This window comes from Gouania willdenowi, chromosome 24, assembly GCF_900634775.1.
Source record: "Gouania willdenowi chromosome 24, fGouWil2.1, whole genome shotgun sequence".
Lineage (NCBI taxonomy): Eukaryota > Metazoa > Chordata > Actinopteri > Blenniiformes > Gobiesocidae > Gouania > Gouania willdenowi.
Window position 1 is genome coordinate 21,002,485 of NC_041066.1, and position 23,023 is coordinate 21,025,507.

At 35.6% G+C, this 23,023-nt stretch overlaps 1 protein-coding gene across 2 annotated transcripts in view; it reads right to left on the reverse strand.

The window, feature by feature from the left end:
• The window catches only part of fam49a (family with sequence similarity 49 member A), a 33,960-nt gene extending 11,650 nt beyond the window's left edge, over positions 1 to 22,310 (reverse strand). For both annotated transcript variants that reach the window (XM_028439901.1, XM_028439902.1), the window contains exons 1-2: positions 22,187 to 22,310; positions 4,218 to 4,273 (exon numbers count right to left, since the gene is read on the reverse strand). The gene's annotated coding sequence lies outside the window, so the exon portion shown is untranslated. The remainder of the gene's footprint in view (positions 1 to 4,217; positions 4,274 to 22,186) is intronic.
• Between the last annotated feature and the right edge of the window lie 713 nt (positions 22,311 to 23,023).

The window sequence follows — 23,023 nt, forward strand, 5'->3', positions numbered from 1 at the left end:
CTAAATGTCTTCACAGACATTCAGTGCAATATAAATTCATCAAAATGGGACACAACATAACCCCGCCTATACGATCAAAACGCTACATTTTCCACTGCCTTGAAACAATCCTTTAACACTTGAGAAAAACAATGTATTGGACATCGGCTTTACATTAATTTTCATATTTTAAGTCATCCAAAAATAAAATAATTTCAAATATGGGCAGCGGACCAAAAAATAATAGGAGAATGTACCGGTAAATCTCAGATGTTGATGGTGCCTGTGAATTTTCTTTGTTTTTTTGTTCTGTTTTTCTTAATAGCTCAATTGGAGTATTTATTTGTGTTGTCAATTTAGTTTATTTTATTGGATTTTGCAGTTAGTGGTGAGGAATGGGGGTAGTACTTGACAAACATAGGCTTCTTCCTACGACATCTATTTGATTCTTTTGCTACTTTTTCAAAACTTAGCTTCAATAAACATTTATTTCTGTTTGGCGTCGTTTATGTTGCGGCCCCTTAAGCCTTTTGATAAAACATATGAGTGGGGGCCGTAATATGTATATTGAAAAAGAAAGATAGCTCTATATTTTTAAATAATTTGATTAAACTTTGCTGCTGCTTAAGCACTAGAACCTTTATTTATTTTTTAAATTGGATAATTATTTCATTGGTGACCAAAGGTTTTTTTTTAAAACTACAATGATGGCAATGAACCTAAGTGAGTTTGAAGAAATCACAGAGAGAAAGCTCTACACTGGCATGAAACAAATTTACAAGAACTTATTTAAAAAAGAATTGACACAACCATTTCATCTCTGCATTGTAATGATTCATGTGTTTGTGTGTGTTTCAAGGACGACAAAACGCCCTGTGTGTGTGTGTGTGTGTGTTCTCCTGGACTGGAGCCGTTCTAAACCAAGGCTTTAATGATGGAGAAGGTAAGAAGTCATTTCCACTATAGTCATAAACTATGGAAGCAGAACTGACCTCGATCTTCCAAAAGCCATTACAACAAAGAAATAATAAACCTTGCAAAGGATGAAAGAGTTAGTTTATATCAAATGATATTTTAGACTATAATAGCAACATTTTATTTTAGAACAATGGAAGCCTGTTATTAAATTCTGTTGATTTAAGCGAGTCAGTCTGATTTTAAAAAGTTGAGTTGTTTCTTCGTACACTTTTAACCCAGACTTTACGTCACAGCGTCCAACAACGACAAAGAGAGACAGTGTTTCCGTGTGTGCGTGATGATCACACTGCTTTTTTCACACTGCCCCTAGCAAGCTGTTTTAGTTTTTTTAAAACTCCATCAACGCCTCCTTTTGTGCTGCTCGGTCAGACATAACCTCCAGTCCATATGGAAACACACTGCGTTAGCTAATCACAGCTACGACTCTAATGTGACGGACTTTATATACTCTGATATGTGTCTGAGTGTCGGTTTCAATTCATTTAAATTCAATGTATTCAGGTTCATGCTTGCTCCAGTAGGGGGTGCTGTTGAAGTACCATTCTGGTTGTGTTATGGTGAATTGATGGCAATTATGCATGAAATCTAATCTTTGTAATAATACAAAACGAGTCCTTTTTCAACCTTGGGGTCGTAACCCATTAAAATTATATATATATTTTTTCATTTAATTGTTATTCTTTACCACACAAAATCTTAAACAAAAGTATTCCATACTTTCACTTTCTCAAATATAACTCTAGTTTAAATAAAGTGCAGTATAGAAACATCTTTGTGCAATATTGTGGCTACTAACTCTGTATTTGTAACACAATATAACAAACATGATCAAAAACTAATTCTGGAGAAAAAAATGTCTCTGGGGCCGCCAGAAATTTGTGAAGTAAAAAGACCCGAAAGAGGTTGGGAACCACTGCCTTAGGATAAGAAAAGTCCAGAAAAAGCTGATTAATCTCTAAAGCTACTTTTACATGATTCACATATAAAAAAATTTACCTGTATGTCACACACATGCTCTGTGAGGAATTTGCTCTCATACAAATATCAAAGGCAGAAATTGCTGCTCGAAAGATTATTTTTGACCCCACCATAAATATACGACTTGTTGACAAATGGTCATGTGACTTAATCTTCAGAGAAGTTTCACACATTGCATTGTAGGATGCTATATATATACTGTATATATATATATATATATATATTTTTTTTTTTTGTTTCCTCACCAAATGAGCAGGGCAGTGATTCACTTGACGTTTTTGTTCTTGTTTATCGTGATAGAGATTATTATTATTATTACATTATTCAGGTGTTTCTATGGAAGCCAAAATATCAACATCCAACATTGTATTGGCACAACTTTCAATCTTTGAAAACACCAGAAATGTCACTTTGGCAGACTTTTTTTTTTTTTTTTTTGAGGGGGGAAGGGACATATAATTTATGTGGTTAAGCAGCTTTAAGTACAGTGTGGTCGGCTATTACCAAAATAGGTGATCATTTTTTAACTTCTAACAAGGACTGTTTATGGTAAGCGTACTTTGATAGTCTCTTATGTTGAGTGTAAAGACTCAAGACTCAATTAGTTTTCTTGTAATATTCAGATTCAGAAAACTTTATGTATACCCGTGGGGCAATTTAGTTTCAGTTACATAAGAAGAAACATGAAAAGACACATGACATGGGAGGACAAGGGTGGGAGAACTGTGGGTCACCACAAAGGCAGTGCCCCGTATTTAGATGAAAAGTGGGAGGGCGACAAGAGGAGAAGGGAAAAGGCAGGTTCCAAACTGAGTTCCCTATCGGGGAGGACAGTGTAAAACTAAAAAAAAAAAAAACCTCATCTGCATATATGCACCAAAACAACAAAAATCAAGAACATAGCACGTTTGTGGGTGGGGGAGGGAAGGGGAAGGTCAGGGGAAGGATTGCCAGCCACTGGGGGGCGCGCATGTGCATCATTTGTGGGAGCTTCACCCGCCTCTCCTGTAGCTTGCAGGGAGGGACGGTGGGCGGAGGGACAACGAAGGCATTTAAATCTTATCCCTTCGCTTCATTCTGATACTAATAGTGACACTGGATGTTGTGGAACCACATATATACAGATTAGAAAGAAGTAGAACATGATCATTAAACAGTGAATTTATCAGAGTAAGCAGAAGCACAAAATAAAACACTGATGCAAAGTCGAGCCTGAATAATGTCGTTATATAACAGAAGTGACTGTGTGCTTCTCTAAAATCCAGCCTGTGGTTGCAGAGCACTGATGAAGTAAGAACTACTTTAGTGTAATTTATTTTCTGTGTTGGCTCTGCTGAACTACTCCAAACTTTCAAACAAATTGGATCGTAAAGCCCATAAATGACATTTGATTCCCAAAGACCAAAAGTGCACACTTAATTTCTGCCATATATTTTCACAAATATTGACAGGTTTCCCACATTTTTTTCACAATGATTTTCCAAAACACATCAAAAATATTTTACCAAATTTTTACTACTTTCCATGCCGGTATGCAGCACTTTCACTTTGAGATACCATTTAACATCTTTAATTTAATTTAAATATCAAAATAAAATAGGCTATATTTCCAAAACTTTTCCAAAACAGTTAAATTATTCCATGACTTTTCAAGACAGGAATATTGTTTTTTCAAACTCCATAACTTTTCCAGGAACTTCATGACCGTGGGAACCTTGTATTGACCTGTTAAATGTAGCTTTGACTTTTCCCTTTCCCTAAATACCATGTGAAGGGAAAGCTCAGTGAAAATGAGTGTGTGGTGAAACTACACACCAAATCACAATATTGCTAGCTGAAATGAAATAATACAGAAGCGATAATGAGATATTTTGTCTCTATTGGGATATTTATTTAATGAAAAAATGTGTATAACTATGTCCACTATCTACTAAAAAAAGATGAATATCATTTTTAATATAAAGTGTAAATTTTAACTATTTTACTGAATGATGTATGTGATGCTTTTCAATACAAAGTAAGACATTGCATTGCATGAGATGAGCTTCATTAAGAAGCTTTAATCTATATCAAATATTGTTTACACTTTCGAAGTTTAGGGGCTTAATGAAACAAGGTAAAGCTAATGCCGTCTATAGTCACCTAAACCTGAGAGTTGTTTCTGGGCTGATGTGGCTTAGTGGCAGCTTAGGAGAGCGGCTGTGTGAAATCCTTTTTGGAAAACACACACTCTGCTAGTATACGTGTGTGTGTGTGTGTGTGTGTGTGCATGAGCATAGTACCTTTTCTGGTGGAAGACTTTAGTCTACAGTCTATATCATCCGTTACTTCTTTGTCCCTGAAACAAGAAAGAAGAACGTTAAAACAAATAAATAAGCACTACTAGAAAGAAGGAAATTACGTGTACGTGTGCAAACACATCACATGACCAGTGACGTGCCGTCAGGGTAGGCCTCCGTTCCCATTGCGTGTTTTTACGTGTTTGCGCATGCGCAGTCAGGTCCCCAAGATGACAACGATTTACGTCCAAAGGCAGCATAGAGAGCTGCCTTTGGACGTCACCGCGCTATGCTAAATGCTATACATAAGTTCACAGTACGTTAGTGAATAGATGCCATGTGACTGCTGCTGCTGCTACGTTCTCTATAGCTAGTGGGCGGGATAACACTACAGGCAGGATGACAGCGCCAGAGATGATAGAGAAACTTTTTTTTGAGGAAAAACAACAGCTTATAAAAGATGGGAGACCAACACCTGAGCTACCAGACCTTCAGCAAAGGAAAGGTCAGAAAATGTATCATACTTTTCACAGTGAATGGTACAAAAGGAAGGATTGGCTTTGTGGATGCTCCTGACTGAGGCTGTTCTGAGTTTTTGTTGTCATTTTCTCTGTGTTTCTGTGTTTCCAACACATGTGCTGCCGTGTCATGAGATTTATCTTGTTGGGAGAGTATGGAGGCTATATTAAATGTTTGTTTCTTTAATGGTGTTTTACGTTGTTGATTTTGTTAGATGGCTAAATACTTGTTCATGTGGATCTTGTTGGGTTTTTTCTTTCTTATTATGAATTTTATGACTTTGTTGGAAATTGCTTTATACAAATAAAATTGATTTGAATTAACACTTGCCAGCAGAAACATATGAAATTGTCATTGGTGGTCTCGATTTGCAACGTGCCTACCCAACCCTAGTGGTCATGGCATGTCACTGCACGACACATGCCATTCATACTGTAGATACGCTACCAGCCATATGTTTGGACACACCTTCTCATCTAAACATAATGGTACAGGTACAGTAAACAAACTGATGACTCGATCAAGGGTAAATAATAACAAACGCCAAGGTCTATCATTATAAAGTGGAAGAGTGTGATACTGTAAGGAAGGAAAGCCCCTAGTGCTGACTATGACTGGCATGCTAAGTAGTTTGACTTCCTCCAGAATGAACTTAAAATCAGGGATCGTAGATAATTATACATGTGTAGAAAAGTAGTTTGATCTGTTGAGCAACAAAACCTGTAACGCAACTATGAAATATGTCTTGCTGAAAACAATTGCCAATATGATGCTGTAGTGCAAACATTCATTCAACTGAATGCACAGTGAAATGTTGATGCTTCACGGAAATGTAAATTATGAAAAGTATATTTTAAGGCTTGTGCTTTAATTGCCCCAACAAAAAACATGGTTAAACTGGTTCCTTTTTTTTTTTGGATGAAAATCTTTGAATTTCACAACAGAAATCATTGATAATCTATTACCAGTTGGGTTATTCATTCAAGTATAAATTATATGCAAACAAACTACCAATATTATTTTTGCTGGACCTTTAATTGTGTTTTTATGTTTGTTTGCATGGTTTATAGAGACCCTGAGTCTAAAATAAAGGTATCTATTACTGCCTCTTTTATTGAGCCACAGTATATTGATGTGTTTTAACATTGTAATGCTCAATACACATTATATAATTGACTATTAGCACCAGTAGACCAATCTTTTGACCCTAGTAATTTACTTGTACTGTCAAAGAATGTAAGCAGCCAAAATAAGAAAAAAATAGGATGTTTGGAAAATTCCTTGTTCTCTTCAATATTACTTTGGGAACATTTTAACAAAGATATGGGGGCTAATGATTTGGTCAGCTGAGATATGCTCCAGTGACCTAAGGCCTTGATTTGCAGGTAAAAAATAAAAAAGTTTGAAAGAGGAATGGACATCTGAGTATATACAGAACAAGGAATATTTTGGTAAAGCATAAGTTTTAAGATTTTGACCAGGATGTAAATAAGTTTTTGCATTTATTATTCATATACTGTTCTCTTTTTTTCTATATCGTTGGTAACCATAACCAAGTCAACACCAATAATCTCTATCTGTTTGGTTTAGTGTAAGACACTGAGAGAAGGTTAGTTTAGTACACTGAACGAGCCAATGTTTTCTTTGCACCAGTTAGTTTGCTTTAATAGAAACAAACAGTGTGTGAGCACATTCTGCGACAGCAATACTCCAACGATCTAACGTTTACAGGCGTAGCATTTAACAGCAGAATCTCTTTAGATTTACAACTAATTAGTACATTGTTTTAACCTGTGTTGGTGTGGCACAACTTTCTTCGCAGCACCAGGTCGGTCAATGATGCAATCATGTAGTGTTGTGTTAGCACAATCAAATGTACATTCAAGGATTTTAGTACAAAGAGCAGGACAATTGGACAGAATGTTGCATAGCAGGAATTTCCAAACACAGGCCATGGCTCAGTTCAGCCAATACTGTTGCATGTACCGTAAATAACAAGTTAACAAGACATCTGATTTTACACAAGGTCAACAGAGCAAGTTTTTCTGAGATTTACCATATAAACACTGATTACAAAAAGGTTAATTCCCATACTTTTTTATTAATATACAATACATGAAGTGTTTAAAGATTACATACACAGGAGAGTGAACTGGGTAATTCTTGTAAATGGAAGTTAAACATCTGTGCTTATGATTACGATCGGTAATTGCAATGTCCTTGCCATTTACTTATAAAACTCATGTAAACTGAAATGCAATCTTTGTGATAACTGGCTGCACAGTAAAGGATTTTTAGCTGTGAGATTCTGCAGGGTCTCCTTCTAAGGGCAGTGTACGTGTCTCAGCTCGCAGTGGATTTCACCTCAACAGAAAGTTGCACGTGACATGATGTGGCTGTGTGGCCTTTCTTTGACTCATATTTACTGACACAGTGTCATGTTACATACATTAACACACCTACTACACTTTCCAATACACAAAACGACCACATCCAGCCCATCACCCGTAGAACAGCTGCCACTGCTCCAGTTTTGGTTCATATTGTAAAGCCCTGTTGTGATTAAGGGTGTAAGAAAAAATCGATTTGGTGATATATCGCAATATTTCACCGCACACTTACGATATTAATCCAAAAAATTCTATAGATTTGAAAAAAAATAAATAATAATTTTAATGACAAAACCATTAAATTTTTTATATTGGCACTTCAATTACAGTTTGTTGCCATTTACTTGTCTTCACAAGTTAAAAAAAATGAAATAAATTGTATTTCATACCATTTAGTACTTGTAAAGGTGAAATTTACAATTAGTGATATCGAGATGTGTATTGTAACATCAGATTCATGGCAATGCACACCCCTAGTTGTGATGGAATACTTTTCCATTGTGACTTTTCTACTATAACCTCTTCCTGTTTTCTGACGCACACAATTGATCATTTTCACCCTCAGCAAATGTAATTCCTTCTGACATAATTATTTTATATCAGTTTGTCTAATATTTGCTATATTTCAATGGTTCATCTAAAAACAGGATGGGGTAAAAGAAAAACCTACTGTTATCTTTTGTTTGAACATGTGATAAAACAAAGCCTTACAACAACATTCACCTATAACGTCCTGCCTTTTGTTTCCATGATGGAAAAAAAGAGAAGTCAGTTAAAAAGGGTGGGCACGCAAATGTGAAAGCCGTACCCTGCAGGGAACATGCGTGCACAATTTGTTTTTGCAGAGGTTTAACTGTTAAAGGGAAGGTGCGTGTGTGTGTGTGTGTGTGGTACAAACAGCTGTCACTTCTGGTTAAATGTCTGGCAGAAGATGGAGGAGGGTGATAGACAACCTGTGTGTCAAAAGGAAAAGTGCAAAGATGACAGGAACAACCCTGCAGGGTGAGAGTAGAATTCACAAAAAAACACTAAAAAAAACAGTGTGCACAAAAACAAGATGACGGCAATTAAAAAACAAACCTGAGGAAACAGACTCATTACTGTGTCTAGAGCAGAGGTGGGCAACTTCTATCACAGCGAGTGTTTGTTTGTTTGAAGGGCCACATTATCAACATTCATATCAGCATTTAGAATAATGATCAATCTGAGCGTTAGCAAAGGAAAGAACAGCTGCTGTTTTCTTACTCGTTATGAGGCATTTTGTGCATTTCTGTTGTCCTTTTGATGTTTTTTGTAGTGATAGTGTATTTGTTATTTTTCATTTCAAATTTTTTGGAGTAAGTTTTGTGTATTTCTGTTGTTGTTTTGCTTCTTTGTTAGTACTCTGATTTGCGGAGTCATTTTTGGTGTTTCTCCAGTCTTTTTGTGTACTTTTGTTTATTTTTGTAGTAGTTTATTGTCTTTTACTGTAATTTCCTGAAATATTGTAATTATTTGTATTTGATGTATTTCAGTTTTGTGTATACCTGTTATTTTGCATTTCTGTTAGTACTCAGGGTTTGCGGGAGTCATTTTTTGTGTTTTTCTTGTCTTTTTGCATAATTTTATATACATTTTTCGTCGTTTTGTGTTATTAGGACTAATTATATGTATAACTGTTGTATTCATTTTTGTTGCAGTTTTGTGTTTTTGGAGTACGCTCTGTGTTTTTTCTTATTTTTCTTGTATTTTCCTGCAATATAATTCTTTGTATTTTTTTTTATTTTTTTTTTACCTATTCTTGCTTTTGTTTGTGTATTTTTCTGTCATTTTGTACATTTACTTTGGAGGCTGCATAAAATTGTCCATGTCTGATCTAGAGGCTGAAAGGAATGGGTCATAGTTAAATAAAGTTGAGCAAACTGAGAAACAATAAAGCAAAGAACATATTTGAAGATGCTCACATGGATTTTATTGTGTAAAACAGATGAGCAGCGATTGTTGTTGTTTTATATCACATTATTTACAATGTGTGAAAACCAAACAGTGAATGTGGGACTGGCTACAGAGAAAGTTCCATTATCTACGTGCAGAGTTGGAACAAAAATGTTTACACAAGAACAATAAACAGCCTGGATCCATTGGGTTCCAGTGTTTAATCGTTTGTAAAACTGAACATTCATGAGTTCCTCTTATCTGGCTTGCTTATCTACGTTGTTTTCACAGTGTTTCCATCATTAGCCTCAGCCCAGTGAGCAGCAATCTGCCGGGTTTGGCTTTAACAACAATACAAAACTAAATATTGTTTTACTTTGTGTTCCTCTTAAATGTTAGTATTACTGTGCAAATGTCCAGCAAGTTTATTTTGTCTTCTTTTTTGAATAATGTTATGGTTTCATTTATTCAACCCAAATCTGTCTGAATAAATGAAACCTTACCATGTTACTGTGTAAACACTTTTAAGCCGACTGCTGAGCTTAGAACTTCAAATAACTCACCTGCTTAAGTTTCTCAGGAAATGTAAATCGTCCTTTTAAGTCAATCAACACACTAAAAACCACAAGAATTTTAAATATCGTCTCCAAAAAACAGTGATCATGAGAAATGGCAATAAAAATATGTTGAAGAATAAATTAAGTTTTAACCACAATCAAACAGTATACATTTTAGCAATAGTATTATGATGTGCTAGATGGTGTGCCCTAATGTGACATCCGAACAGCCCTCACACAGTTTGGCAGGAACCACTCATGACCTCTGAAAGTGTGGGACATTATGCATCGCTAAAACGTTAGCAGCAGATGCTCCACAGAGCTGATGTAAAGCCAGCGCATCCCACTGGGGATCATTTGGAATTACTGAGAAAACATTTTCTTTTTTGGTTGGGTGAATTAACCTGATGAAAGAGGCCATTGGTTTAAAGGAATACTGCCTTCACAAAAAGAGTTGACATGTAAAAGCAAACATAACATCTCAATTAATAGTCAATGGCTGTGTTCGAAATCGCATACTAACGTACTACTCCTACTGAGTCTGACGTCAAAATGAATAAGCAGTGCATTCACATTAGATAGTATGGAAACATGAGTATGTGAGAAATACTCAGATTTTTAAGTATATCGAGATATTTTTAAGTATGCATGGTGGAAACACTAAACTAGTCATACTCAACCGCCCCATGATGTATTGCAAACGGAATGTAAAGTTGTCCTGGGACCAGCTTCAAGTTAAAAATCAAACATCCTCTTTACAAAACAAAAACTTATCTTCTTGTCTTCTATTAGTTTAATGATTTTGTAAATAGGGCTCTTGTTTTGAAGTTAACCAGAAGTTTTGTCAGTAGCACAATGGAGGATTTCCAAAAAATCGGCACGAAATTCCGTGAGTTTTATGAATCTAATGGTAACTTTCAAAGGTGGCGAATCAGCAGAGATATTTAGCCTCAGTGTGCTTCCGGCTTTGTCGTTGCAGGTTCGAAATAATCTTGGGAAACTTGGAAGTATACTTCAGTGGTAAAGGTCATCATCCTATCCATAGAGTACAGTATATACTCATTGAGTTTGTAGTGCATAGAACGGAGTATGCCATTTTGAACATAGCCAATGTCAAATTGGCTTACCAAACTATTGTTTCTTACTTCAAAAACTCTAGGTCTTGAGGTGGTTATTAACACAAAATAACACACCGACACTGTCTGCTTTTACCTTCCCCATTAATCAGCATTAAATTCCTTAGCAATTTAAAAAAAACAGTAGCTTCATTGTTGTAACCCGAGATTTAGAAAACCCGAGCATCACATAGTCGATGCTTCTGAACTGCAAAAAAAAAAAAAAGTGATCCTAGATTAGAGGTTTTTGTCTTTACAAAATTTCATAGGATTTTTTCCTCTCCTTTGCACAGAAGAGTTGTTAAAATTTAAGTAAAATGTTTACCTCCATTTTGTGGCGTTTTTCAAATGAAAAATGGTGCCTTGAGGCTTCAACTAAATGTAGACTAAAGCTATTCATTCATTGTTTTGTTTTTACCAAAAGTGTATAATTATGAGGCTACGCAAGGACAAAGAAGAGCTCATTAGGAATGTATGAAAGTATGTTGTTTCTATTTAGCCAATCTTAGAACCTTATTTCCATAATAGGCTTGGTTTTCCTTAACCAATGATACGACGTCAGATCCTCTCATTTAAGCAGTATTTGTCAGTGGAGGTTACAGCAACCTGGGCAATGGGATAAACCCAAACAAGCCTGAGGCAGTAGGAAGTCCAACCACATTACGTTGTTGAAGGAACAAAGGTTGGGCTTCAATCAGCTGTGCTAACAGGCTAGGCTAGGGGATTTTTGTAGCTTATGTTGCCACAACAACAGTTTGGGAAGGAGGTTTACTTCCCGAGTCTGATGTAAAATGTTGCTGACTTTCAGGAGAAATTTCCACTTTAAAAAACATGCAAGTAAACATAGACTGAACAATGTCATATTCCATTATTGTACCAACAGGAGACACAGGATGGTGTGACAGCTGTTCAGGTACACGGAGACTGAACCTGTAGATCAATTATTCACATGAGTGAGCTTTGTTCCTACTACTGGAAAACATTCATGCTTCCAACCAGACTCCAGGTCACGAGACAGAAAATAGGTTTGAAATTTTGAAACTACTTTTGTGAAGAATGTGAGGTTTGATGTGTTGTTGATGGCAATATTTCTTACTCGTATGGAAGAATGAAATGAATGAGGAGTGAGGACAGGTGAAGGAAAAGATAAAGGTGGGCGACACATTGGGTTTAGGAAGATCCGACTTCTACCGACAGACACTCTCTAAGGGCTGAGACAATAGTTAACGGTAACTGCAAGTTCAATGGGTCGGAAGACTGGAAGTGTACGTGTGTGTGAAAGTTATTTTTTTTTCTGCTTGGCAACAGCTGATGAGTGGATGATGGATTCATAACAGTTCAGTGAGCTCCGCTAGGGGGATGGAGCAGAAACAGTCACAACCTATTATTTACGGGATAGTGTGATGGAGTGCACCTACATTCTTTGTGTAAAATTCATTTTTTAAATGCCTCATGTTTCGACTGCATGGGAAAACAGGCCTTCAAATTGGGTTAGATGAGCTGCCTTAGTCTCCCTTAGGCTCCACTAGCTAGAGAAAATGTGACATCAGGGTGTGTTTGGTTGGGGGGGGTTGATGTTGGCTGAATATTGCCCTAATATAGACACGGGCCTGTGGGGGTGCTGGGGAGAGGCTGGATCTCAGAGGAGGGGGGAGTCACTATGGGACCTGCCCAGCAGAACCACAATGGCAGCCTTGCTTCCCACTACTGTTGTATCACTGGTTCTTTTTATTCATGCCTTCTGGCAGTCAGCTTCACATCCCAGGACAGAAATCAACAGTCAAACACTAGGAGAGGTCTTTACTAGCGAGGACAGACTCTCACTGAGACGTCTTGGATCACATTTCTCTCCCACACTGAGTGGGTGACACCGAGGCTCTGATTCCAGTCCTCCTTTACGGCTCTGTCCAGCAGCTGCATCTGCCACAGCCAGCTGTGAAAGCTACAAACTAGCCACTATCCCTCCTCAACATCTGGCCTCTGGTCTGCAACAAGAACTGACAGAGGCCAATTTTTCATAAGAAGAAAAGGTTGGGGTTAGATGTAGTAAACAAAAAAGTGAAGGGTTTTTGTCATTGGCAAGACTTAGAAGAAAACATGACGAATCGATGCAGATGTATAAAATGTATTGATATATCCTACTCAAGTAGAAGTACCGTTTCTTGATTGAAAGTGAACTCAAGTACAAGTAAATCCTACATGAAATACTGAAGTACAAGTAAAAAGTAGCTCAATTAAATAGTACTCAAAGTAAAACTTATTACTTACTTTCACCCCACATGTTTATTTTTGGTAATAAATCTTGCAACGGTTCTCTTGTATACAGTAAACATCTCATGTATAAAGTTAAAGGAAAGGAAATCTTGCACAATTGGAACTTCATTTATTTTCCACAAAGGCATCTGTATAAAATAAATAGTTTGACAAAATGTAAATTAAAAATAAACACCACCAATGAATTCAATTCAAAATAGAAACATTTTCAGGCTCTAAGCATAACTAAATAACCTCCATTCAATGCCTTTTTGGCACGGCACATTTTGTTTAACCTAGTTGGTCGGTCTATGATGTGATGCATTTGATTGTTGTCATTTAATTTTTTGTAGTTTTACGATGTCCGTTTATCATTTTAAAACATGTAAAAATTTACTCAGTAACGGTTGCATGTAGAAAACAAATTACTTCTTTTAAAATGTACTTAAGTACAAGTAAAATTACTGATTTTACAAAAAGTACTCTTAAAAGCAACTCAATTACAATAACATAAGTACTTGTAATCCGTTACTTTCACCTCTGGGCAAGACTTAGAAGAAAGCATGAGGATGAACAATAAAGACAAACAGAAAAATGTTTGATAAATAAGGAAGACTGCTTTTTTTTTTAATTATTTGTAGAGGAGAATGTAGTGCAGCTAACAGCAGCTACTGCCGTGTGTGGTGGTGAAACTCCAGGCAGAGAAATTCCTCCTCCATCTCTGCTCAATGCCACTTCTGTTCTGTGCAGCTCTGCATGCATGGCAACAGAAAAGCACAAATGTGTCTGTGTATGATGGACTTTGTGTGGAACTACTGTTAGCGAGTGGGTTTGTGAATGCATCAAACAGCCTTCACCACTACTGACATCTTTCTCTAATAGACAGACAGCCTGCCAAGTTATTAGACCAACACAGTGAACTCAATCAAAAGGTGATGCTCAGTTGGTTTCTCCAAAATCTGAAGTCTCAGTCACGTGACTTAAACTAGCCAATGACTGACCGATTAAGTGACCCAACCTGGCCAAATAGGGGCGCTGCGTACGGATAGCCACTGCCTAAAAATAGTTACTGATTAAAAATACATTTTCAAATGTTTGTATTTATTCACTTTAAAATTAAAACACACACTGAAATGGCTGTATTCTATACTTTCACTTTCTTAAATATATATAAAAAAGCAGGATAAAGAAAATAAGAGAAAAAATACAGTATAAAAATATCTGACCTGGCGCATCTTCACTTTGTTCACTAATACTAGCTACTCTGTATTTGTTACAGTAAAACAAACATGATCAAAAACTAATTCTAGAAAACCATTCCTTGGTTACCAAACATTTGTGCAAAGAAATAGGGTCACAATCCAAAAAAGGTTGGGAACCACTGGTTTACGGTATATCCAAAGCTAATGCAGCAGTAGCAGGTAGCTAGCCACATTAATAATAGCACTAGTGGCAGGGCAGACTGACAACTAGTCAATAATATAACTTTTTCAGTTGCAGTTGGTGTCAGTCTTCTATATCTGAGTACAAATACAGCAGATTTTTTTTATTTCAAAAAGGTTTTTTTCCCTTTAAAAAATGTAATTGATTATGTTAATCTTGCAAATCTCTAGAGAAAAAAGCCCTTTTCTCACCCTGTTTCACGATCTTTCTTTTAGTGACCCAAAGTTATGGTTTATAGCCATCAGTGAGTGAGAAATGTAGATGTAGATGACAGACTGAAAAAGAGCATTCAGCCTGATCATTTTTGGTTAATTACTTACTTTATGGATCTGTGTACTAAACTGAAGTAAGATGTTCAGAATTCACTGATTGTGTACTGTGAAGTTATTTTTAGATTATTATGGAACTGTAGCTCCACATTCACACTATAATGGGCCTCCACATTCTGTGTAACTAACAGGAAATAGCAGCGTAACCCTCCTCCTTTCAAAACACAAAGCCAAAGAGCAGAAAAAAACCTTAAACATTGTTCACTTCAGCGCATAGAAACGGTCTTGACTCTTGCATTGGAAAAACTAGCAATGGCAGTGTTCGTTAACATCATGTGATCCAATAACATGATCACAAATAAACATTATCACAATCCTTCTTGCATATATACTGTATAAGCAGAATGAGGGTTTAACCCTCCACAACCCAAACACTGTACATTAGCCTGCAGGCAGTAAGCAGTCAGCCCAATCTGCTGCTGCTTTGCTCTCCTACTCCTTCTTCCGATTTGTAGCACCCTTCTCATTGGAGCGCTCTCCTCTCCTCTCAGACCGTTAGGTTGTCAGGAGCAATAAACAGCTATAAATCTTCACATTCCTGCACCTGCTGGGATCACAAAGTGTGCTACCGATCGGCACAAAGGCAGAAAGAAACTGGATGAAGCCAAGCTTACTAATTTCAATATACAGCATCTTGCACACTCTGCTGGAGCTGATGTTCAGTGAGAAACAGCTGGCAGACAAGCTTTTCTTTCACACTTAAGAGATCATCATCGGGCTGGGAAAGTTTCCTAAAACAAAAGCAAGGCAATGGGGCAATTTCATGTTCTTTACATGATTAAAAGTGCAACATTTAAAAAACGAAACAGCAATTCAAAATCAACAATAAAGTCATTCGTTTTCACTGATTCGGCAACTTTCCTTTCTAAGCAGCCTCCTATCAGACCATTTAATCCAATTTTTCCCCTTCAGTTTGATCTTTCTTCTAGTGATTTACAAATAAATAGTGTTCATAAATTATTTTTTAAATGAATTAGTTACCAAATGCAATTATAGAATGTCTGAGGCTACGATTATGGCAAAAATGATAATCACGATTATTTTTTATCAATATTGTAATCACGATTATAATCACAATTATCATGTTAGGAAAAAAACAAACAATATGTGCACAGTTTACAGTGCAAAAATCAAGCTTTAAATAAGAATTATACAAAAAAATAAAAATTACATAAAATTAACCCAAGAATTTAATACGTACCGAAGACTAACTGAATAAATACACTATTACAGTGTGGAGAGCCCATAACTTAAATATAAATATTGCTGACGATCAGGTTAATTTGACTGTCGCAAAAAAAAAAAATCGTGATCAGGATTACAATTAAATGAATTGTGCAGTTCTATCTGACGCTATAAGCACCATTTCTAGGTTATATTTTATTATAATTCTCATATAGAATAAAAATGAGTGCTCTAAGAGCCTTTTAAAACCATTTTGTGGAATAGAAAAAAGAAATCACAAGCCCACTAAGTCCAATATATTTAGTTTTAAAACTAATATAAATTTAGCCAAGTTTGAGCAGATTATCCTGTGGTTACTGGTTAGTACATTTCTAATTTCCCCATCATGTAACTTCTCTAAACCTGACATGACACAGCACAAAATGAAGTTAGCAGAGAAAAAACAAGCAACGGTCCACTTACAGAATACTGGAGCTGCCAAGAAGTAGTAAATAAAACACCACTACTATTAGCCAACAATAGGTGACTCAGCACTGTAAACACAGTTACAAGGTGCCGTCACACTGACAGGAAGTAAGTGAGCATTAAAAGTGAAACATGAGTGGGGACTGCTACAAGGTCAGAAGGTAGAGCAGTTAAACACAATCTCACTTTCAGACGAAGTCAGTCTGACCGCCGTGAAACAGGAAGAACTTGAACTGGCTACGACACAAAGACCCATGAATATAGCACACATAGCTAGCAGTCTGAGCGTATAAAAGTAAGAAATCTTTAAGCTGAATGTGTATACAACAGTTTAAAAAAACAACCTTGTAAAATAGAGTGGAGAAATGTATTGTTGGCCCTATAGTAAATGCACAAAATATCTAAAAAAAAAAACCAAAAACATTTATTGCAAAAACACACAAAACTATTCAAATAAAGAAAATACAATCCTTAAACTCAAAATAATCAAATGACACAGATTGACACAAGACAAAATAAGAGAAAAATGTATAAAACCACAACAAAAATACACAGAATGAAAGAAAAGTATACACAAATGACACAAAATGACTCCAAATAACACACATAACAACAACACAAACAAAAACTGATAACAGAAAAAATACAAAACGTCAACAAAAGTACACAGAACGGTTGCAAAAATAGACTATAACATGGGAGAGACAAATACACAAAATACCATCAAAAATGCACAAAAGGAGTCCAAAACCGGAAAGGCTAACTACATGAATACATCAACAAAAGTACACAAACAACTTTGATTTTTCCAGTGAAAATGTTCATTATTCTAAATACTGACAATAATATTACTCCTATACTAGTTTATAATAGTCTTTTTATTCTTATCTTACAACATTTTAGGGCTGGGATAAAAATGCTTTTATCTAGATTGAATTTTATGATACTTTAGTACAAATTCGATATATATATTGTGATGCTGATTTATTGCAATTCTACAAGCATTATGATTCGATAGTAACGATTATTGCAATTTTACTTTCCTTATTTTCCTTTTCTAAGAACCAAAAGTTGAACCATACACTTTAGAAACAATAGGAGTCATAGCTCCAAAAAATAATGCACGTCCCAAGTCGTTAATTCGCTCTGAAATTTCATATAAATAAATATTTTAAATTTAAAAATCGATTTTAGGGAGAAACATTGACTTCTAATATTTGATCTTTAATTATCTTGTGTATCAATAAAAACATGCATTATTATTTGTACGTGTTGTCAAGAGCTAAACCCATACTTGTGTACTTTAAAACCATTGTAGTGATTTATAGAAACTATTCCATTATGTAGTGCAAACATTGGCAAATGGCGGCTCGTGGGCCACATGCATCCCTCAGTCTAATTTTGTGCGGCCCCCAAAGTAAATACACCAGATGATCTCAAAAACACCCAAACTTACATTAAAAATAACAAATATACACAAAAATAACAGAAAAATATACAAAACGATAACAAATATACACAAAAGTGCTCCGAAAAATGTCTTATTTATATAGTTTTGACAATAAAAAACCTTGAACCAAAAACACAAAAAACAGCAGCAAAATGAAAAAAATACAGAAAATGACTCCAAACAAAAACAGACAACAAAAGTGCACAAAAGAACAACAAAAACACACAAATTCTTTGTTTTTCCCTATATTAATATTCTAAATGCTGACATGAATGTTAGTAATGTGACCCTCAGATCAGACAATGACATTTCTGTGGCCCCCCCACTGTGATAAAAGTTGCCCATCTCTGATGATTATGTTTGCTCACTCCTAAAAGCTTTGACACGCGGTGCTGATCTGACCATCTGAGACCCTGGAGCCGTTGATATGTTGGTTGAGCATTTCCCTTCCAGCCCAGATGGCAACACTGGCTGAGTCAGCGCTGTGGTAAATGGTCCACACTGAAGTGCATGATTAGTTGTTGAAAACAAAACCAAAAAGCGGAGCTAAGAGCCAGAAGTCCATTTGAGGGGAATCACGACCTCAGGGTTTAACTGATACGAATGGAAAACAGGGTCTGACCCCTTAAACAGGTTAATAAACACAACTCTGTAATCTAGAACCACTATAACCTTATTTTTTTGCTCAGTCTGACATGTTCAAATAATCATGTCATCAGATGTATAGCACACTGCAGGGCACTAACCTTAGTTTTGATGAGATTTGAATTAGAATTTTGATCTGGTTAAATGTAAATGGCTAAAAAACACACAAAAGTGGTCAGAATATCACAATGCAAAGCTGTAAATGGTGAATAAATTACGAGTTCAGCGACCAAAAACACCTTAAATTTTTAAACTTTTTTTTTTTTTTTACAGTGAAGTAAAGATCTCAAATGTATATTGATGAAATGTTACACAAATGTTTATGAACATACATATAAATAGAGCTGCAACTAATGATTATTTTCATAATTGATTAATCGGTCAATAAATTAATCAATGAAAAGACCACAGTTTATCTATAAAGGACATTTAAACCCTGCTTAGGCTGATTAAACTGAAATAAGTGTCTCACTCATGCACGCGCGTCGCACACACACACAAACACTCGTGCGCGCACACATAAAACTGTGCAGGTGAAGCAAACAGCTCTGCGTCATAAATCGCATGGTGCAACAAATCGATTATGAAATTCATTGTCAATGCTTTTGATAGTCAATTTTTATCGATTTTATCGATTCGTTGTTGCAGCCTTACATATAATTAAACACTATATAGAGTTAGTGTAATTCTAGGGCTGGGACAATAAGCTTTTATCCCGATTTGATTACCGGTATATCATGATGCTTGGGTGCTGAATCGATTTATATCACGATTCTAGTTTAAGTGTTGCAATTCAATTATCACAATTTTAAGTTTCTTTACCTGATCCACCAACAAAAGTTGAGTCACACACTTCCAGAAACTAAAGATAAGTCGGAGTTACAAGTCAGTCAGTCACTCTGACATTTATTTCAACTGCACATGAAAGTGCACGACAACATTTTGTGGTAACTTATGACGACAAATGCAGACATGGTGGAAAAAAACCCCCCAAAAAACCCAAAAATTTCTGGGTAGATATATTGACTTTCAATATGTCCACAAAAATGTGGAACTTATTGTACATTAATTTTCCCAAATTCTAAAAAATGTAAGTAATTTGCTAAAAAAAAAACATAATTTTGTGTAACATTAATTATAGGAATTGTGTCGTGTTATTGTGCAGCCCAACAGTGTTAAAGAATCTCCATTTAGGCATCCTGAAATGCTACAGCAGGTTGGAAACCATGGAGTGTGAGAAATTGCACTTCTCAAAAGTGAGTACACCATATCCTGTTTTCCTCTCACATGATAAGTAACAGCTCGAGTCGACGTGAGAGGGGAGAAAAAAAACACTGAAAGCTTCTTTCTAAAAGCTTCCACTTTCTGTCTTTGAGCCACTTACAGACGGTTACAGATTCTGTCACATGTTATCGGTCAGAGGTGACACACTCACTTTTTTTTATTCTCTAATATTTCATGAAAAACTTTAACGTACCACGTACATCTTTACATGTATATTTACTATACCGGTGTGAAAGGGTGTAAGAAAAAAATTGATTTGGTGATATATCTCATTATTTCACCACGCAATTATCGTGTCGCTCCAATAAATGTCCAAATCATTAAATGAAAAAAACCAAACTTTTTTTGCGCTGATGTTTAGACCTTGTTAAAGTACCTCACTCCTCAATGTATTTTAGCTTGGAAGTTAATTGCACTTTATTTTCATCAAACATACTGGGCACTTTTATAGATGGATGTGGTTACATTAAAAAAAAAATTAAGAACTTCGGGACAGAATCAGAATAAACTTTCTTGAAAAATGTAATTTGGCAGTTTGATATACATACCACTTTTTTATGTTAATAATTTGTTGTGACATGCAATCTCATATGTGATCAGCTGCATTAGGCCATCAAATACATCTCCATTGTTCATGACAGCTAGAGAATGTTTGAAGTGGTCACATCTCACATGTCAAAGCTTTCCTAACTTTTCAAACTGATTTTTCCATCTTTTTTTTTTTTTTTTTTTTTTTGGCGTAATGCAATACCCTTCATGCTCAAACTTGTCGCCACTGTTTATGAAAGTGAACCCTGAGGCGCCCGGCTCAGCTCACCCTACAAACTACAACATGCAAAGAGTTCTTCTTTCACGCCAGACGTTATTGTCCAGACTGTTTAAGTCCCCGGATTTCTACCAGCAGCATTCCACAAATACTGAAACCACTGCCCTGGACCGAAACATGACATATATACACTCACACATGTGCTACACATACCTCGCGCGCACACACTGTTGTTGGACATGCAGCTGTTGCAGTATGTCCTCTGAACAAAAGAGCGCCTTTGGGGCATTTTGACCTCACGATGAAGTGCATTCCTTCAACTATCTTCATTAGATTTTCACATTTCTTTTTACTTTTAAACCTAAAAGCACTGCAGCACATATTTGTGTTCATTGATTCATTTCTGTAAAGTGATGAAGATGCAGTGGTTAAAGTTCTATTTTAAGAGGTTTTATCATGCTTTCTGAAACACAACGTTAAGAGTAGGATATGATTACAGCAGAAAGCCATAATGTTAGATCAGATAACAGAAATACACTCTTGACACAGTTGGATTTATGACTGTGTAACCTGGCATTGAAAAGAATACAAATTTAACCAGCGTCTCTAAATAAGGGTGTCCCAATCAGATATTGATCTGTCTGTTATCAGCAAAAAATAAAACAAGTATTGGATTATATTGGCCTGCATCTAAAATCTCCAATATAAATAGTTTTTTATTGGATTTATTGAGATTATTTTTTAGGTTCTTGAAATGTATTTTTTTTTCTTTCTTAGAAGCATACTTTTTTATACATATGTATTTATTATTTTTAATTTTAGAATTTTATGTTTAGGGCTAAAATGAATGTAACCCATTGGTTGATAATAAATGTGTACCTACTGTTGCTGACTATGTTCTGTTTGCGTAATTACAATTGATCAAGACTTTTATAACGTTCCACACTACAAAATAAATAATAAATGTATCAATGCAGATTTCGTATCTGATCAATATCAGTGAATACTAAAGGAAGCATTATCGGTATTGTATCGAAAGTGAAAATGTTGTATCGGGACACCATCTTTAAAAATTACACAATGTACAGATAAGCTAAGCTATAATATAATGTACTGTATATAATATAGAAAAAGTATTCTTTGCCTTACACCTGTATGTGAAGTGTTTAAAATATATAATATGAATGATAAGTTATCTTGATCTATTACTGTATAATGAAGTATATAATTGAATATCCACTTTTAATGTGAGGTTTGTGCATACTTTATGACTTACAGAAGGATGCTACTTCAAGGCTAAGTTTTTCAGCTAACCACCTTGAATCAAAAATACCCCATAGAAAGATATTAGCCCATCAGCAACAGGCTGGAAACCTCAGCACACAATAGGAAACTAATTAGTAAATACAGCACTTCACTTTAATAATAATAACACAGCAATAACACGTTCACTCCAGCCTTCAAAGGACGCTAATGCTAAGCTAGCAGGTTAGCTCTGCCCCCCCGGCACCTCGTCCCATGTGAACTCCGTTTGACAGTCACCGATTAGACGGAGCTGCACAGTTTTCCACAACACCAAGCTGGGTCACCCGAACTTAGAAGTTATAACACACAGAAAACGGAATAGAAAGTCAAGGTAAACATTAGCGAAACTTACCGGTGTGTGTGCGTGTGAGGGAGATGGAGAAAGCAGTGATTTCACGGACCCCAGCGGCACCGTCTGTCCCCTTCTTGATACAGACAACAACACTGACGCACTGCCCCTCCCTCCCTCCGCCCCCATACCATCAGTAGAAGAAGAAACCGGCAGAGACTAAGGCCCGCCCACCTCAAACTTTAATTGGTCCATAAAAGGGTCAGCGCAGAGTTGACCAATTAAATTCAAGAATGGAATATTTTTTTTTTTATTCAACTGTTATTTATTGGCCAATATTTAGTTAATTAGTTTAGTTAGTTACTTAAAATTTAAGTTGTAAAAAGTTACTACATACTTTAAAATTAATTATTGTCGAGGGATAAAACTAGATGTTGCTTTTATAGATTTGTATGGAAGCCCATTTCCGCCATTAAAAAAAAAAAAAAAAAAACACCCCCAAAATAGAAAATGTAACATAGTAAAATATCTAAGGTGTAATTATGTACTAAGTCTCATAACTATTTATTTGTTATTGTTATTGTTATTATTATTATTATCAATAATAATTTACTTTACCGAGTTTTTTTTATTTAGATTTTTTTGGGCGGGAATGGGCTTCCATAAATTTGTCTTTATTATTCAATCAAGAAAAAAAAAAAAAAAAAAAAAAAAATAATAATATATAATATATATATTTCTATAAAAATATCTTCAATTAAAAAATCACTACAAAAAAAGTTTACTCCAATACGAAAGTTAATATTTTCAATCAAAAAAAGTGTTAAAAAGCAAAAATATATTTGAAACCTAAATAATTGCATCTGAACACTTTTTTCAGGTTTTACATAGATTGAAGTA